We start from the raw sequence: 16,145 nt of genomic DNA on the forward strand, positions 1-16,145 counted from the left end.
TTTCTTTTGGTAACCCTCAGTGGGATCAAAGGGTAATGGCTTGTAGAAAGTGGTGTTGGAGAACTGACTAACAGCCTCTTGTTCATATTCTGACCTATTCATGATGACGACAGCACCTCCTTTGTCAGCCTTTTTGATTATGATGTCAGAGTTGTTTCTGAGGCTGTGGATGGCATTGTGTTCTGCATGGCTGAGGTTATGGGGCAAGTGTGATGCTGCTTTTCCACAATTTCAGCCCATGCACATTGGCGGAAGCACTCTCTGTAGAAGTCCAGTCTGTTGTTTCGACCTTCAGGAGGAGTCCACCCAGAATCCTTCTTTTTGTAGTCTTGGTAGGAAGGTCTCTGTGGGTTAATATGTTGATCAGAGGTGTGTTGGAAATATTCCTTGAGTCGGAGACGTCGAAAATAGGATTCTAGGTCACCACAGAACTGTATCAAGTTCGTGGGGGTGGAGGGGCAGAAGGAGAGACTGCAAGATAACACAGATTCTTCTGCTGGGCTAAGAGTATAGTTGGATAGATTAACAATATTGCTGGGTGGGTTAAGGGAACCACTGTTGTGGCCCCTTGTGGCACATAGTAGTTTAGATAGTTTAGTGTCCTTTTTCTTTTGTAGAGAAGCAAAATGTGTGTTGTAAATGGCTTGTCTAGTTTTTGTAAAGTCCAGCCATGAGGAAGTTTGTGTGGAAGGTTGTTTTTTTATGAGAGTATCCAGTTTTGAGAGCTCATTCTTAATCCTTCCCTGTTTGCTGTAGAGGATGTTGATCAGGTGGTTCCGCAGTTTCTTTGAGAGTGTGTGGCACAAGCTATCAGCATAATCTGTGTGGTATATAGATTGTAATGGATTTTTTACCTTCAGTCCTTTTGGTATGATGTCCATCTGTTTGCATTTGGAAAGGAAGATGATGTCTGTCTGTATCTCACTTCATCGGATGCTGTAGCTCACGAAAGCTTATGCTCAAATAAATTTGTTAGTCTCTAAGGTGCCACAAGTACTCCTTTTCTTTTTGCGAATACAGACTAACATGGCTGCTACTCTGAAACCTGTCTGTATCTGTATGAGTTTTTTCATGAATTTGATAGATTTCCACTCCATACGGCTAAATTCAGTGCCTTGCATAATGACAGGTTTCAGAGTAGCAGCCATGTTATTCTAGTTATTATAAGGGAGGGTGTCTGTGAAACACAAACTGATCTCCCCTGATCCTACAGCAAAATGTATCCTCTCAATAAGAAAAGGAGTACTTGTGGCACCTTAGAGACTAACAAATTTATTAGAGCATAAACTTTCGTGAGCTACAGCTCACTTCATCAGATGAAAGTGAGCTATAGCTCACGAAAGCTTATGCTCAAATAAATTTGTTAGTCTCTAAGGTGCCACAAGTACTCCTTTTCTTTTTGCGAATACAGACTAACACGGCTGCTACTCTGAAACCTATCCTCTCAATAAATCGCACGTCTGCTAATTCCTCACCAATTCCTCAGTCTCTGTAGATTATAAATGTTCCTTTGGCCTCCACACTCCTAGTCCTCATGTACCTTTAAAGCACAAAGCAGTGCTATGAATCAAAATGCTCTTATTACAGTAGATTGGCTCATCTGCACTGTAAATCCTTAGGCAAATTGTAATTCCTCACTTCCAGGTTCAAAATGCCAAAATACAGGAATTCAAGATAGCTTAAGGGACAGCTAGTGGACTATGGAGGCTATGGCTGGTTCAAATCCAGCACATTAACCTAATCGCTCTGGGGCTGGTTATGGGAAACAAGGTGACATTCTGTCCAGTTCCTCTTAGACAAGTGTGCATTGCAGAAACTCATCACCAGACCTGGCCCCATATCAGCAGCCAGGCCAAGAATCAAATGGGCCTGGATAACAGCCATCTTGGTGATTGAACTCAGACCTAGGAGAGCTGCAAACATGAGCAGCTACAGTTTGAGCTAGAAGAGCAAGCTCCCTAGGTGGGAGCGTTAACAGATTCATAGCCTCTGTGGCCAAACACGGCAAGGGGGTGGGCCTTGGAGCCCGAGCAGCAACGTGTACATTGCTATTTTTAGACCCAGGCTCTGAGACTCACTGTTGTGGGTTGTTGGGGTGTGTTTTTTTGGTTTTGTTTTGTTTTTTCAGTGTAGACATAACCTAGGCTACCCTCTTACTGCTTGGTGAAGCTTGCCTAACTCTGCCTATGGCTACACAGAGACCTCCAGCCTCCAGGGGTCTTTCAGTTTGATACCTTTCAAACGGAATCAATTCTCTGAGGTTTTAGTTGTTTTCAAATACATTACAAAAAATGGTTATATCACAAAGTCTCCCACTACAGAACACCCCATAGGCCTTCAGATAAAAGTGTTACCCTTTAAAAATATTTTGTGAAGTAAACTGTACTCTTGACAACTTGTTCTTCATTCCTGACATAGCATGGCACTGTCCAGAACGCAAGGCCTCGTTCAGGAATCTCTGCCCGACACAAACACATGCTTCCCAGAAAGCAGTTCTGCCCCATTAAATTACACTGATGAGAGGAATCAGAGCAGAGAGCAAACTCCCCTGCTGTTTGCAACAGCTCCGCCAAAGAATCTTAACAGTAGGGTACTTCAACGACTAACATTGCTTTCACGCCAAGAATAAGAATTTGGAAGGTTATATGTAACACCACTACCAGATGACTCCCACAATGGCTTTATTGTTAATTTATTATTGTTAAAAATATATGTACCCATAAGATTAATTTTTATGTCTTTTGCTTCTTGGGGGCCTTAGAGAAGAGAACTTGGAGTGGGAGATGCAAGTTTCACATTGTAGAACATAGCCCTGGTGAAGTACGTGACAGAGCCTTTGAAAGCCTCCTCCATCTTTTGTTGAGATAAAACGTGGAAGGCTGAGAAGACAAATCCTTTATTCAGGCAAATCTAATGAGAGAAAGTAGGTTAGGAAATGACTTCCAAAAAGGGAAAACTCAGTAGCAAACCCCCCAAATTTACAACCCGAAAGGTCTGCAGACATCTGCCCTACTGGAGACCAATGTCCATTCCATTTAGATGAAGTCGCAAGATGCAGCTCCTACCTCATTTGCATAGAACTGACTCTCTTAGGTCTGCATTTTAATTTGTTTCTGCCACATGAATAGAAGTTAGTACATATCTTCCATCTCTAGGTCATCTAGTCCCTCACTGCCTTCGTACAATTTCTCCGACACTTTGTCTAGGCCCATTTGAAGTTATTTTCCCCTGGGCATATTAGCTCAGTTCTTCCCAACCGATGGAGACAAAAGGGTAAACTAGTCTTGAGGGGGATACGAGGCAGAAGAGAAAAACAGAAAGGAGAGAAAGTTGCCTAGTCCAAGATTCTCCCTCCCACCTCCATCCATCCATCATGCAGATATGCTTTTGCAGCCATAGGCAAAGCAGCAAATGGCTCTATGAAAGCCACCTGCCTTCCATCCCAGACCCAGTTGGGGGACCAGTAAATAACCCCAGAAGACAATAGACCAACAGACCCATTACTCTGTTCCAAAACCTAGTTACCAACTGGAACTAGTAAGAAGCTGTTGAAACTTTTCAGCTGGAATTTCCACTTAGGCAGCCTGAATCTCCGCTTTCTTAATTTCATCCTGTTATTCCTATTTATACCTTCTTGTAACACACTCAGAATTCCTCTCCATCCTTGGTATTAAACATCCTGCCTTCACTTGTAACGAACCTCCTGCTTTAGTCACCACTCAGCCAAGCTGTACATTGCCTGCTTTTTTTAATCCTTCCTCATGAATCAGTCCACTCAGTATTCTCATCTTTGTTGTTTCTCTTCTCCGAATGCCTTTCTGTGCCATCCATAGCTTTGACATGAGCTGCTCAGATCTGAATGCAGCATTCCAAGTGCCACCATAGCCACACCCTTTAGAGAGAGCTTATACAGTGGCTACCGCCCAAACTTTTAAAGGCCATGAGCCACTTGCTGAATTGCAACCAGTGCAGATTAGAGAATTGGCGGTGTGTGTTCCTGTGGTCTCACCCCATTCAGACAGATTGCAGCAGCACTCTGAAGACCACCTGGAACCTTTTGCTACTGCAAAGATAGCTCTAAGGACAGCATCTCATATTTCAGAAACCCAGCCTGGGGGATCTAAAACCTTATTATTAAATGAATGAGGAGGAAGATGCTCTCCTGGCCTGCAGAAGAGTGTGCAAAAGTCTAGCAGCAGGCGAAGAGGAAGGAACTGATAATAACACACAAAGGTGTATTTGAAAAATCTCTCTGAGCTATCACTTGAGCATTTCTTAGCCCAGTCAAGAAGAGATTTCAGTGTAATCCCCTGGCAACCCTCTACATGGCGATGCGCTGCTCTTGGAATCATTATCCAGTATTCCTGGTGCATAAATATACTTTCTTTAACATTCAGCAAGTGGATCTTCTTCTCACACGTATCGCTTTTATTGCTTGAATCAAAAGGAATTTATTGTGGCCAACGCAGAGATAACCCAACTTTTCTGAGGTTTGAGTTAAGCTGTATGTCTGGTGCTTAGAGCAGGGAAGTAGACGTCAGGACTCCGGTGTCGTGCCCACTTCTGACACTGGCTTGCCACACAGGACCTTAAGCAAATTACTTAATCTCTGTGTCTCCCTTTCTTCGTTTGCCCAATGGGAATAGTATCTAGCTATCTCCAGGAGAGGGCATGTGATCTGGTGGATAAGCTGCAGGTGTGGGAGTCTGGAGACCAGGGATCTAGTGCCAGCTCTGCCACTGATTTGCCGTGTGACTTTGGGCATGTTTCATCACTTTGGCTCTCTTGTCTTCTGAGATTTGTGGTGCAGGGACTGTCTGTGCAGTGTTGAGCAAAACACGGTTCTCATTTCCATGGACCCCGCAAGATTTACTTCAGTAATAATGTGTGTTGTGAGACTTAGGCATGGCTATACTCGAGAGCACTGATGCAGCTGTACAGCTACAAGCCCTCTCTTCTAATCGCTCCAACGGACAGGAGAGAGCTCTCCCATCGACTTCATTAATCCAGCCCCAAAGAGTGGCGGCAGCGATGTCTGCTGACACAGCGCAGTCTGCACCAGCGCTTAGGTCGGTGTCACTTATATCACTCAGAGGGGTGGCTTGTTCACACCCCAGAGCGACAGAAGTTATACCGACATAAGTGGTAAGGTAGATGTGGCCTTAGTGTTTAAAAAGTTCCTTGAAAGCCTCAGGGCCTGGCCAAGCTCTAAGGTGCTAACGCGTGACGTAGGCCTCAGCTAGGCTATGCCTGCTGTGGGAGAGGCAGCGGCAAATTGGTGCAATGGAGATAACCTTAAGCTTTAAACTTGAACCTTTAAGCTTTAAAGGAAAAGCCCAGAAATTTGGCAGGAACAATAATACACTAGAAACTAGAGAACAACGTTAAATAGCTGGTTGGGAAAATAAACTGCAAATTACCATCACACTAAGGAGTTTTTCAACAACCTGCTGTCTCAGCCCAAGAAGGAATCAACCCCTCCTCTCCCTGTCTGCAAAGTCCAGCCTCCCCCTTGTTGTCTTGCCTTCGCCCCTCTCCAACTTGTGAGGCTCCTTCAATCTGACGCTGTGATGGGCGCCCTCTTTCCAACAGGTTCCCCCACAAACGGCAGCTCCTCACACAAAGGCCCACATCTGTTTCCCCGGGGCCCAAGCTGTATACCCTCTGTCAGTGTCCCAGTGGTCAACCTCACCATTCACACACTCTATGGCCCTCAGGGTGGATTCCTTGCACACGGCCCTTCAAGGTCCAGCTTCCTCAGCAAATCCAATCCCCCCTTACACCCCGTGCAGTCTCTTTTCACCTCCTTCTCTAACCACCTTCCCACAACCTCCTTCGGGCAGATTCTGAGCCCCATCTCCAGCTCCTTGGTAGTCTCTCTCCCCTGGACAACATTCTATGCTATTGCAACACAGTGGCAGACCCTGGCATTTCTCCTCTTGGTCAAAACTGCAGCAGGTTCTAGTGCCAGGGCCAGGGTTACTACACTAAACACTCATGAGAATGGCCGTGCTGGGTCAGACCAAAGGTCCATCTAGCCCAGTATCCTGTCTTCCAACAGTGGCCAATGCCAGGTACCCAGAGGGAATGAACAGAATAGATAATCATCATGTGATCCGTACCCTATCGCCCATTCCCAGCTTCTGGCAAACAGAGCTTCGGAACACCATCCCTGCCCATCCTGGCTAATAGCCATTAATGGTCCTATCCTCCATGAATTTATCTAGCTCTTTTTTGAACCCTGTTATAGTCTTGGCCTTCACAACATCCTCTGGAAAGATGTTTCACAGGTTGATTGTGCACTGGTGAAGGAATACTTCCTTTTGTTTAGTTTAAATCTGCTGCCTATTAATTTCATTTGGTGACTCCTAGAAGACTCCAATGCATCCGATGAAGTGAGCTGTAGCTCACGAAAGCTTATGCTCAGATAAATTTGTTTGTCTCTAAGGTGCCACAAGTACTCCTTTTCTTTTTTCTAGAAGACTCACAAATCTTCTATACCATAAGTAGAGTAGATCACAAATTTTCCATCTAATCTGTTGTTCAATGGAAAAATTTGTTTTAATCTAAACAAGATTTTTCATAAAAAGATCTCTGCTTTCTGTGGAAAATTACAATGCTTCAATCAAAAACAGAACATCCCCAAACCCTAAATATTTCAGTTTGGCAATGCTACCACAGTGCCTTACAGCAGTTGTAGTTTGGTTTCCTCACATCACCATTCTCCTGCATGGGGTGGGCTTCTCAGTCAGATTCCATCTCCCATGATGCACCATGTCCCCTTTCCAAGTGTGGAGGCTGTGCTGCATCATAGGAGATGTAGTTCAACCAAATAGGCCAGCCTGTAGAGGCACTTTCAATGCCCTTACAAACTTAGATGCTTCTCACCACAGGCTGCCTGGTTGGCCTTCAGCCAGGCTCTCCCCTTTGGTCAGTGCTTCAGTCGCTTGGTGGTGGTGTCTGTAGATGGAGGTGAAAGAGAGAGAGCATTGAAAATGTCTCTCCCTTTTATCAAGTTCTTTCTTCCCTCTTGGCTTCCCCCCACCCTTCAGAGGCAGGTGAGCATTACCTCATCATACTCCCTCAACTGCCCAAGCGAAGGGGGGTGACTCACTCGAGAGTCAAACAGATCCTTTGTTGCTGCCTAGGCCAGTGTCCCTTGTTCCTGTAAGGCTGGGCTGGGTTTGTCCCATACATGCCCTGATGAGGTGTGAACTTCCCCTCTGCTCCTGGGGAGTTTTTCCTGGACTTGTTTTAAGCCACGAGGACACATTTTCAGCCTCATAACTATATACATGAAATTACAACCTATAACATTACTATAACAACAGTGATCAGTGCATCATGAGCCTTCCGAAGACCCCCAACATGACAAACTTTGCATTGGATACCACACAATCATATTATAAGGATGAACATGGGAGTGCAGGGAGTTCCCCCGAAATACAGAGTGTCACCAGCATGCAACCACTTTCTCTTGTACTTGGCAGAGTATGAAGACAGGAATCTATTAATCCTCTCCACTTCCCCTAAACTTAATAAAAGAGTCGAGGGTGTTTGACCCCAATAGAAACAGGGCTGTTGGTGCTGGGAATATCCCCACCTACCACTTTATTTTTGTGTCACTCAAGGTTTCCCTTCAATGAGAATACCCCCAGGGCAGATGTGTAAATCTAGTGTGTGTGTCTACATGTCCTCAGAAGATCAAAAGATTAAGTGCCACTTAACGTAATGAGTCAGTGTTTGAAGGGGGTCTGTAAAACGGTATTGAGCTCTTGTTTTCACAACATTCTCTTTAGATAGGAATAATTAAGGTGGGAGTGGTAGAAGCTGACATGTAATTAAGTTAGATTCAGCATTTAAAAAGACACCCTGTGATTGTAGCACTCAAGTTTCTTTCTACAGATATGTTGGCAGCACTTAAAGTGAGGTGGGAATGAAGAGGTCGCATGGGGTCATAGACAAGGCAAGAAACACTTTAACCCTGCAGATAAGTGAGAATAATAGAAAAAAGTATCACTGAGTGTCATCATTTAGCCCAGGGGTCAGCAACCTATGGCACGCGGGCCAAAGACGGCACGCAAGCCAATTTTTAATGGCACGCTGCTGTCTGCCAGGGACAGCAGCGTGCAATTAAAAATCCTGCCCGGCCTGGCCCACTCTTCTCCACCCACCGCTCTCTCCTTGCAGGGCGGGCAAGCTTCCCCCTCCCCAGCCTCTTCCACCAGCATGCAGGATTCCTGCCCCTCCGCCTCTCCCTCCCTGCGGCCAATCAGCTGACGGCCCTTGCTATGGAGCGAGCAGGAGAGGGAAAAGTAGAGCCCCAGCGTGCTCTCTGCTCCGGGGAGGGGACGCTGTGGAAGGGGGAGGAATCGGCATATCCCCTCCAGCCCCCTGTTGTGAGTCGCTCAGGGCACGGGGCTGGGAGCATCCCCACAACCCCAACCCACACACCCCAGCCCCCTGCCCTGACTCCTGCACCCCCCCACACATACCCAGCCCCCCCACACACTCCATGCCCTGACTCTTGCACCCCCACATCCACATCCCCACCCCCCCAAGCACCAAACGGAAGCTCCTACACACACACACACATTCCCAACTGCACCCTTCACACCAAATGGGAGCTGCCCAGGTAAGCACTCCCACCCTCATCTCAGTGCAGAGAGAGGAAGAGAATGGGCCAGAACCAGGAGAAAGTAAGTACCTACTCTATGTTGTCAGGGTCGGGACCCCAGACCGGCAGCGGGCTGAGCGGGGCTGGCAGCCAGGACCCTGGATGGCAGGAGCCGGCGGATGGAACCCCAGACCGGAAGTGGGCTGAGCTGCTCAGCTCACTGCTGGTCTGGGATCCCAGCCGCTGGACCCACTCAGCCCCCTGCCAGTCTGAGTGAATGGAACCCCAGGCCAGCAACAGGCTGAGCGGGCCGGCGGCGTAAGATCAGCATTTTAATTTAATTTTAAATGAAGCTTCTTAAACATTTTGAAAACCTTGTTTACATACAACAATAGTTTAGTTATATAATATATAGACTTATAGAGAGAGACCTTCTAAAAATGTTAAAATGTAGTATTGGCACGCAAAACCTTAAATTAAAGTGAATAAATGAAGACTCGGCACATCACTTCTAAAAGGTAGCCGACTTCTGATTTAGCCTTAAGATAGTTAAGGGTCAACCCCAAGATAGTAAAGGATCAAATTCCAGCCCCCAAATGTACACAAAGCTGCCTGTGACTTCTATTCCTGTCTCTGCCATTGACCTGCTGGGTGACTTTGTGCAAGTCATCTCACCTTCTTATGCCTCAGTTTCCCTATCTGTAGAATGGAGATAATGACACTGATCTCCTTTGTAAAGCAATTTGAGATCTACAGATGAAAAGCACTACATAAAAGCTATGTATTATTGTATTATTACTGATTTTATTATTGTATTTTTTCTCAATGGCAGGAATATTTCACATACTTCTGGGCAAAATTCAGGTTTCAGAACTAGAGAAGAGAAAAATGTTCACAAGAGAAATCAAAATCACTGAAAACTAGCTTGGCTACAGGTTACTTATTCATAGTATGGTGGCACTTAGAGGGCCTAACCAAGACACATAGTAAGGAAATATCCCTGTCCTAATGATCTCATCGTCTATATAGAAAAGACAGGCAGAAGGTGAGAGAAAGGAAGTTTATCATTTACATTATTTACAGACGGGGAAATAAGGAAGAGAGAAATGAAGCAATTTGTCCAAGATCATATGGGGAGTCTACTGCAGAGCTAGGAATTAAACCAAGTCTCCTGAATCCCAGCCCAGTGCTTTACCCATAAAACCATCTTTCCTCTCAAGCTACACACTTAAGCAGGTTTGATGGAAGCTCCCGAGTGATTCTTGGACCTTTTGAGGAAGTCTGAGCATGAAGCCCTGCCTTGACTTAGGGTCTTATAGGGAGATCAAGGGAAATGCGTGTTTTCAACCTAAAACCAAGGGAACCTCAGTGGCTTCCTCTGAATTCCACTGTGAGGTTTTGGTTTTCTTCAAACCCAGAACAGAGTGGGGAGAGTGTGAAGGGATACAACCCACATGGACTTAAACCCAAAGAAAGGAATTGCAAGAATCTCTGCAAAGCCAGACAGACACGTCTTGTAGAGATTGACTGGGGGGGAAGAAAAAAAAAAAAGAGAAAGATTTCACCCTGCTTCCACTTCAAGCAATGGCAATTTTATGATCAATTTTACTAGAAAAAAGAAAAAGATCAGACTAGTCATTAGAACAGGGCAAATCTACTTTCCCAGATGAATGCGACACTGAAGAGATGAAGGGGAAAAAAATTACTTTTAAGCTTGAAAATCTTGTATTTTGGAAGAACTTTAAATGATTTTAATACATTTCATTTATGCAGGGTTTTTTTCTGGATGGGTCCCACAGCACCTTATTAATCTTAACTCCCTGTATCATTCTCTGCATAGGAATCATTTCAGCCAACACTTAAGTAGAGTTGCTTCTTGGGTACAACACAGCACTCGGGGGTATTTTTCAAATGGGTTTGCTAAACAAAGAATACTTTCTGCAACTGGAAGCGAGATGGAATGTAGGTCAGCAGAAGGTGGCGTCATTAAGATCTTGACATTTACTGCAGCCTGGTATCTGCATTATTGCCCAGAACAATGGACATCATCAAAAATACCCTGGGTAAATTTAACTGCTAGCAGTAGTTAATGTTAGTAGCCTAATGGCATTCACCTTAATACCCTAACTAGAACTCAGTCAAACATCCCTACCCTTATGAAAAAGGACATAGGAATTTTAATGACCAGTGATCAGGGCTCCAAGATTTATGTCTAGGGCCCTACCAAATTCACAGCCATGAAAAACACGTCATGGACCATGAAATCTGGTCTCCTACCCATGGAATCTGGTTTTATGTGTGCTTTTACCCTGTACTATACAGATTTTATGGGGGAGACCAGCGTTTCTCAAACTGGGAGTTCTGATTCAAAAGGGAGCTACCGGGGGGGGGTTCAAGTTTATTTTTGGGGTTTGAGGTACTGCCACCCTGACTTCTGTGCTGTCTTCAGAACTGGGTGGCTGGAGAGCAGTGGCTGGTAGCTCTGAAGGCAGCACTCCAGCATCAGCAGCAGAGAAGGGTGGCAATACCACATCATGCCATCCTTATTTCTGCCCTGCTGCTACCCTGCTCTGAAGGAGCAGTACCGCAACCCCCCATAATAACCTTGTGACCCCCACCACACAACTCCTTTTTGGGACAGGACCCCTACAATTACAACACCGTGAAATTTCAGATTGAAATAGCCGAAATCTTGAAATTTACGATTTTTAAAATCCTATGACTGTGAAATTGACCAAAATGCACTGTGAATTTGGTAGGACCCTATTTGTATCTGATCTGAAGGGGGGCATGCCTGACAGAGTGTTCGCTAATGCTATGCAGGTTCAGTATTGATCACAGCAAAGAGCCAGCCATCTACTCATGCCCTAACACCAAACGCCACCCCATGTTGGACCCCATATTGTAGGGGTCCATCAGGGTTGGGACCACCCCGACCTATAACATCTGTTGGTGAGGGCTATGGATGGATACAGAGCTTTCTGATCAGGATACAGCCAAATCCTGTGGAAATTCCATTGAAATCAACAATAGTTCCATATGTGGAAGGCTTTCAGGATTGGGATTCTCAGTAAATAATTAGGGGTAGACCTTCATCCGGTGTTAATTGACAGAGCTCTGTTTACTTCAGTAGAGCTATGCCAGGTTACACCAGCTCAGGAAAGGTTTAATAACTCTCCCTGAATTTGAAATGAGAACAACATTCCAGATCTCTCTGCAAATTGAGTATTTCTTTAATTACATGTTACTGCTGCTATAATTACTACACATACCTTACAAACCTTGCACTTTTCTTTTTTTAATGTTTTAAGTTCAGTATCTAATTGTGGGCAGAACTGATCTGCTTATGCCAGAAATTAAAACCACTGCCATGCAAGTGAAATACGTTAGTCCATAAATCATTTTCATATTTTTTTAATTCAAAGTCGGGTAACAGAGGAAGAAGTAATTAGCTTCCAGCACCAGGCATCTCTGAATTACATGCTGCTGACAACTGACAGATACTATAGCACAGTAATTGGGTCAAATGCACAGATGCTCAGAATAACCAAAGCATTCTGTTCTTGCCTGCAGCATTGTGGAGGAAGAGCAGGGAATTTCATGTTAAAGGAGGACCCGGCCCAGATGTCTACATACTTCCTTAAGGATGCTTGAGATCTTTCTCAGCATTAAGTATTTATTAAAAATTTTACAACAGATTCATTATTGAAATAATTTTGCAGAGACATGGCTATGCCAAAGGATCTCAAATATATAAACTCAAGAGAGAAATCATTTTCCCCACCAACAAAATGCAGCCACCCCCTGGATGGAGCACAGTGGTTGTTTAACACACAGCATCACTGCACAATAGTTTAGGGCAAGAATTCAAGAAAAGCCAGATCCTCAGCCAGTGCAAATCAGAGTAGTGCCAATGAGCTACTAATTATTTTTACTATTGTGGTACCAGGGACCTCCAATCATGGACCGGGAACTCCATTGTGCTGTGCGCTATATAAACACAAACAAAGAGACATTTGTATTAATTTTGATGGAATACATGGGCCCAAAGAGTCAAAGGTGCTACCATGACCTTGAAGCTGTCCAACATTCCACAGTTTTAACCAAGTTTCGAGGTTTGGTAGAGAGCCCTCCCCTGCTTAGTACCGTGGCAAACGCACCATGAAACATTTTTTTAGACTTTAATTAAAGATACAGAAAAGGAAAAAAAAGTTCAAGCATTTGAAAAAATATTAAACACGGCTTCCATTTTAATAACCCTTGATCTTGCCATTTAGCTGTAGGGGAGTATTTACAAAGGGAAAACCCTTGTTCGATCATCTTTTTGATGGCATTAAAGATGGTGATAACTGTCCTTTTGGGGGAAAAGAGATGACAAAATGAGACACCCACACACAAAAGGGAAAATGAACAGCAAAGAGAGAATGCAGCTTCTGTATCTGGCTCACTTGCAACCCCAGGGCTAGAGAAACACAGGCACAACCCACAGTCTGATCAGCTGCTCCAAGACCTGGCAAACCTGGCATGGCTTTTAGGTGACTCTCTGGTCACAAGCTTCCAGCACAGTTGCAAAATATGCAGTCTTGGTTGGCTACGCCAAACTCTGATTAGACAGAGGGGGAAAGGAAAACAAAGACATAAGGTAGAGAAGGAAAAGGACACACAAGGTGTGTGAGACAAAATGCCAAACTGTGTTTGGAATTCAGCCCAAGCCAGTAGGGATGGTGATGTCTCTGGCCTGGCCTGGTCTGGTCAGGCCATTTCTGGAATCAGGACGATGATGGGTTAAGGTAGATCCTCTTTGCATTTGCTTTTTCTGAGCTGCTCAGCTTGCTCATTGTACTCTATCATTCCCAGTCTTGGAAGGGTGCATTTGCCCTCCAGGCATACCATTTTAGCTGACAGGAAAGGACCTGTGATCCTAAAGTAAATGCCCTTGTATTCTACAGAGGTTTGATAGGCAAGGCATGCGGAACCAAGCTTCAAAGAGCAATCCGCTATTATCTGCATAACAATCTGTGTTTGACTGGCTTTGGAAGTGCCCAGCAAAAGAGTCCATCACTAGTTAAGGACTTGTTTTAATGGGGTCCCCAGGACTGGCATTAGACTTGCTGAGGTCTGGAGCTGAAGCCGAAGCCTGAGCCCCAGCACTTGGGGCCAAAGCCCAAGGGCGTCAGCCCTGCACGGCAGGGCTCAGGTTACAGACCCCCTGCCAGGGGCTGAAGCCCCGGGGCTTTGTCGTTCCCCCCCACCCATCCAGGGTGGCGGGGCTTAGGTGGGCTCAGGCTTCGGTCCTCCCTCCTGGGGACGTGTAGCAATTTGTGTTGTCAGAAGGGGGTCATGGAGCAATGAAGTTTGAGAACCCCTGATCTAGATAGCTGCTTTCTTTGCTGACCAGAATCAAAGTTAGCGCTGGAAGAACCCAGAAAGGTGCCATGGTTCTGGATGTTTAACATTTTAGAAACAGAAAGATCCCAAACCATTTTTCAGCAGAGCTGTTTATAATGCAGCCACCTCTGGGGTAAGGAGAGCAACCCACACAACACAGGGCACGGGGGTGGGGAGACAATTTCTGGATCTGCCTTGCCCTACAAATCCTTACTCTGGTTAAGAGTGCCATGGGATGTCTAATAGACATGTTGAGCATAGAGGATCATGGATCATTTTTTTCCAGATCTTCACATATTGAACATGGACAGCACAATGAGCTAGATCAGTGGTAGGCAACCTGCTGCCCATGGGCTGCATGCGGCCTAATAGCGGACCACGAGACATTTTGCTGGCACTGATTGTCCGCAGGCACGGCCCTCCGTAGCTCCCAGTGGCTACGGTTCACCGTTCCCGGCCAAGGGGAACTGGATGAAGTGGCGGGCCGCAGGGATGTGCTGGCCATCACTTCCCACAGCTCCCCTTGGACAGGAACAGCAAACCGCGGCCACTGGGAGCTGTGGGGGGCCGAGCCTGCGGACAATCAGCACCAGCACCACTGGGCTAGATCCTGAGCTGTAGGAGAGCCCTATCTAGCGCAGTTGAGGAGCAGGGAAGAACAGAGGGGACTTTATGCCACTCTGGCCTCCCCTGCTCCCAGGGGCCGCTTGAACCGATTCCATCCTTGGTGCAACTCAGAGCAGCCTCAAAGCAGCTCTAAGTTACACTGGTGTATGATAGCCTTCTTGGGACTGGAGCAGGAATTGCTAAAGGGCTTTCCCCTGATGTGTCCCTTGTGCTTGGGAGGCCAAAAGGGGTGACAAGGAGCTGACTATGCCAGCCAGGGATTTCACCACACCAGGGAAATCTTCATCTCTTAGTTTAGGGCACCTCTGTGCCAGTAGCACAGTAAAAGGGGGCCATAGAATAGGCCACAGTCCAGCTCAATACGTCTCCTTTGGAAGGATGAAGGGCTGAGCTAACGCTGTTGGGACAGCATCCAATTGTTGGAAAGATTCTAAGTTTTGCAAGCCTGGTATTTAGGTCACTCAGCCATTCCCCACTTAACCCATTCCACCCGGGTGTTGTAGAAAGCAGGATGTGAATCAGGTGAGAAGATGCTGTCTCAGGATACCCAGGACTGCCAAATACTGAGACTCCCACAAGAACATTTTTGGTGCATCTCTTCAGTGACTGATTTTAACCTGGATCAGAAATAAAGAAGAGGCAGTCCCCGAAGACTTAACTTTTCTGTTCAAACAACATGCACCAACTTCTCTCAAATGTTTATTCTGAAGGTCAAGTTTTCAGAGAAATTCAGAGATTTTAAGGCCAGAAGGGACCATTATGATCTAGTCTGGCTTTCCGTACACCACAGGCCAGAGAATTTTATCCAGTTACCTCTGCACTGAGCCCAATAACTTGTGCCTGACAAAAGCGTATCTTCCAGAGAGGCATCCAGTCTTGAAGACCTCAAGAAATGGAGAAGCCTCCATTTCCCTTGCTCGTTTGTTTCAATGGTGAATCACTCTCACTGTTAAAAATTTGCGCCTTATTTCTCATTTGCATTGGTCTGGCTTTAACTTCCAGCCATTGGCTCTTGTTCTGCCTTTTTCCACTAGATCAGAGGTTCCTAAAGTGTGGCGCATGCTCCCCTCGGCGATGTGGAGGGCCATCCAGGAGGCACAGCAGGACCTGGGCCAGCCCCCAGTGGGGGCAGGGAAAGAGCCATCCAGCCTCTCCCTACCCCCAGCTCTGATCCGTCCGGTCCCCAGCCGCGTCCCCCAGCTCCTGGCCCCATGCACGCCTGACCCCGGCTCCAGCCTCAGCCACTGTGTGTGGATCCATTCCTGGCCCGGGGCCGAGGCTGGGGGCAAGGCCAGGAGTGAAGCTGCACCTGGCTGTGGGCCCAGCTGCTGGTCCCCACTGCAGCCCAGCTGTGGCTTCTCCACTCCTGGCCCCACCTCCAGACCCAGACCCAGCCTCGGCCCCCTTACTCCTGTCCGTGTGTCCTCCCCCTCCTCCCCTGGCCCAGCCATGGCCCTGCTCCCATCCCTGGCTCAGGGAGGGGCAGGGGGGGGAAGAGGGTGGACAAGGATAA

The sequence above is a fragment of the Dermochelys coriacea genome, chromosome 2 (genome assembly GCF_009764565.3).
Source record: "Dermochelys coriacea isolate rDerCor1 chromosome 2, rDerCor1.pri.v4, whole genome shotgun sequence".
NCBI lineage: Eukaryota > Metazoa > Chordata > Testudines > Dermochelyidae > Dermochelys > Dermochelys coriacea.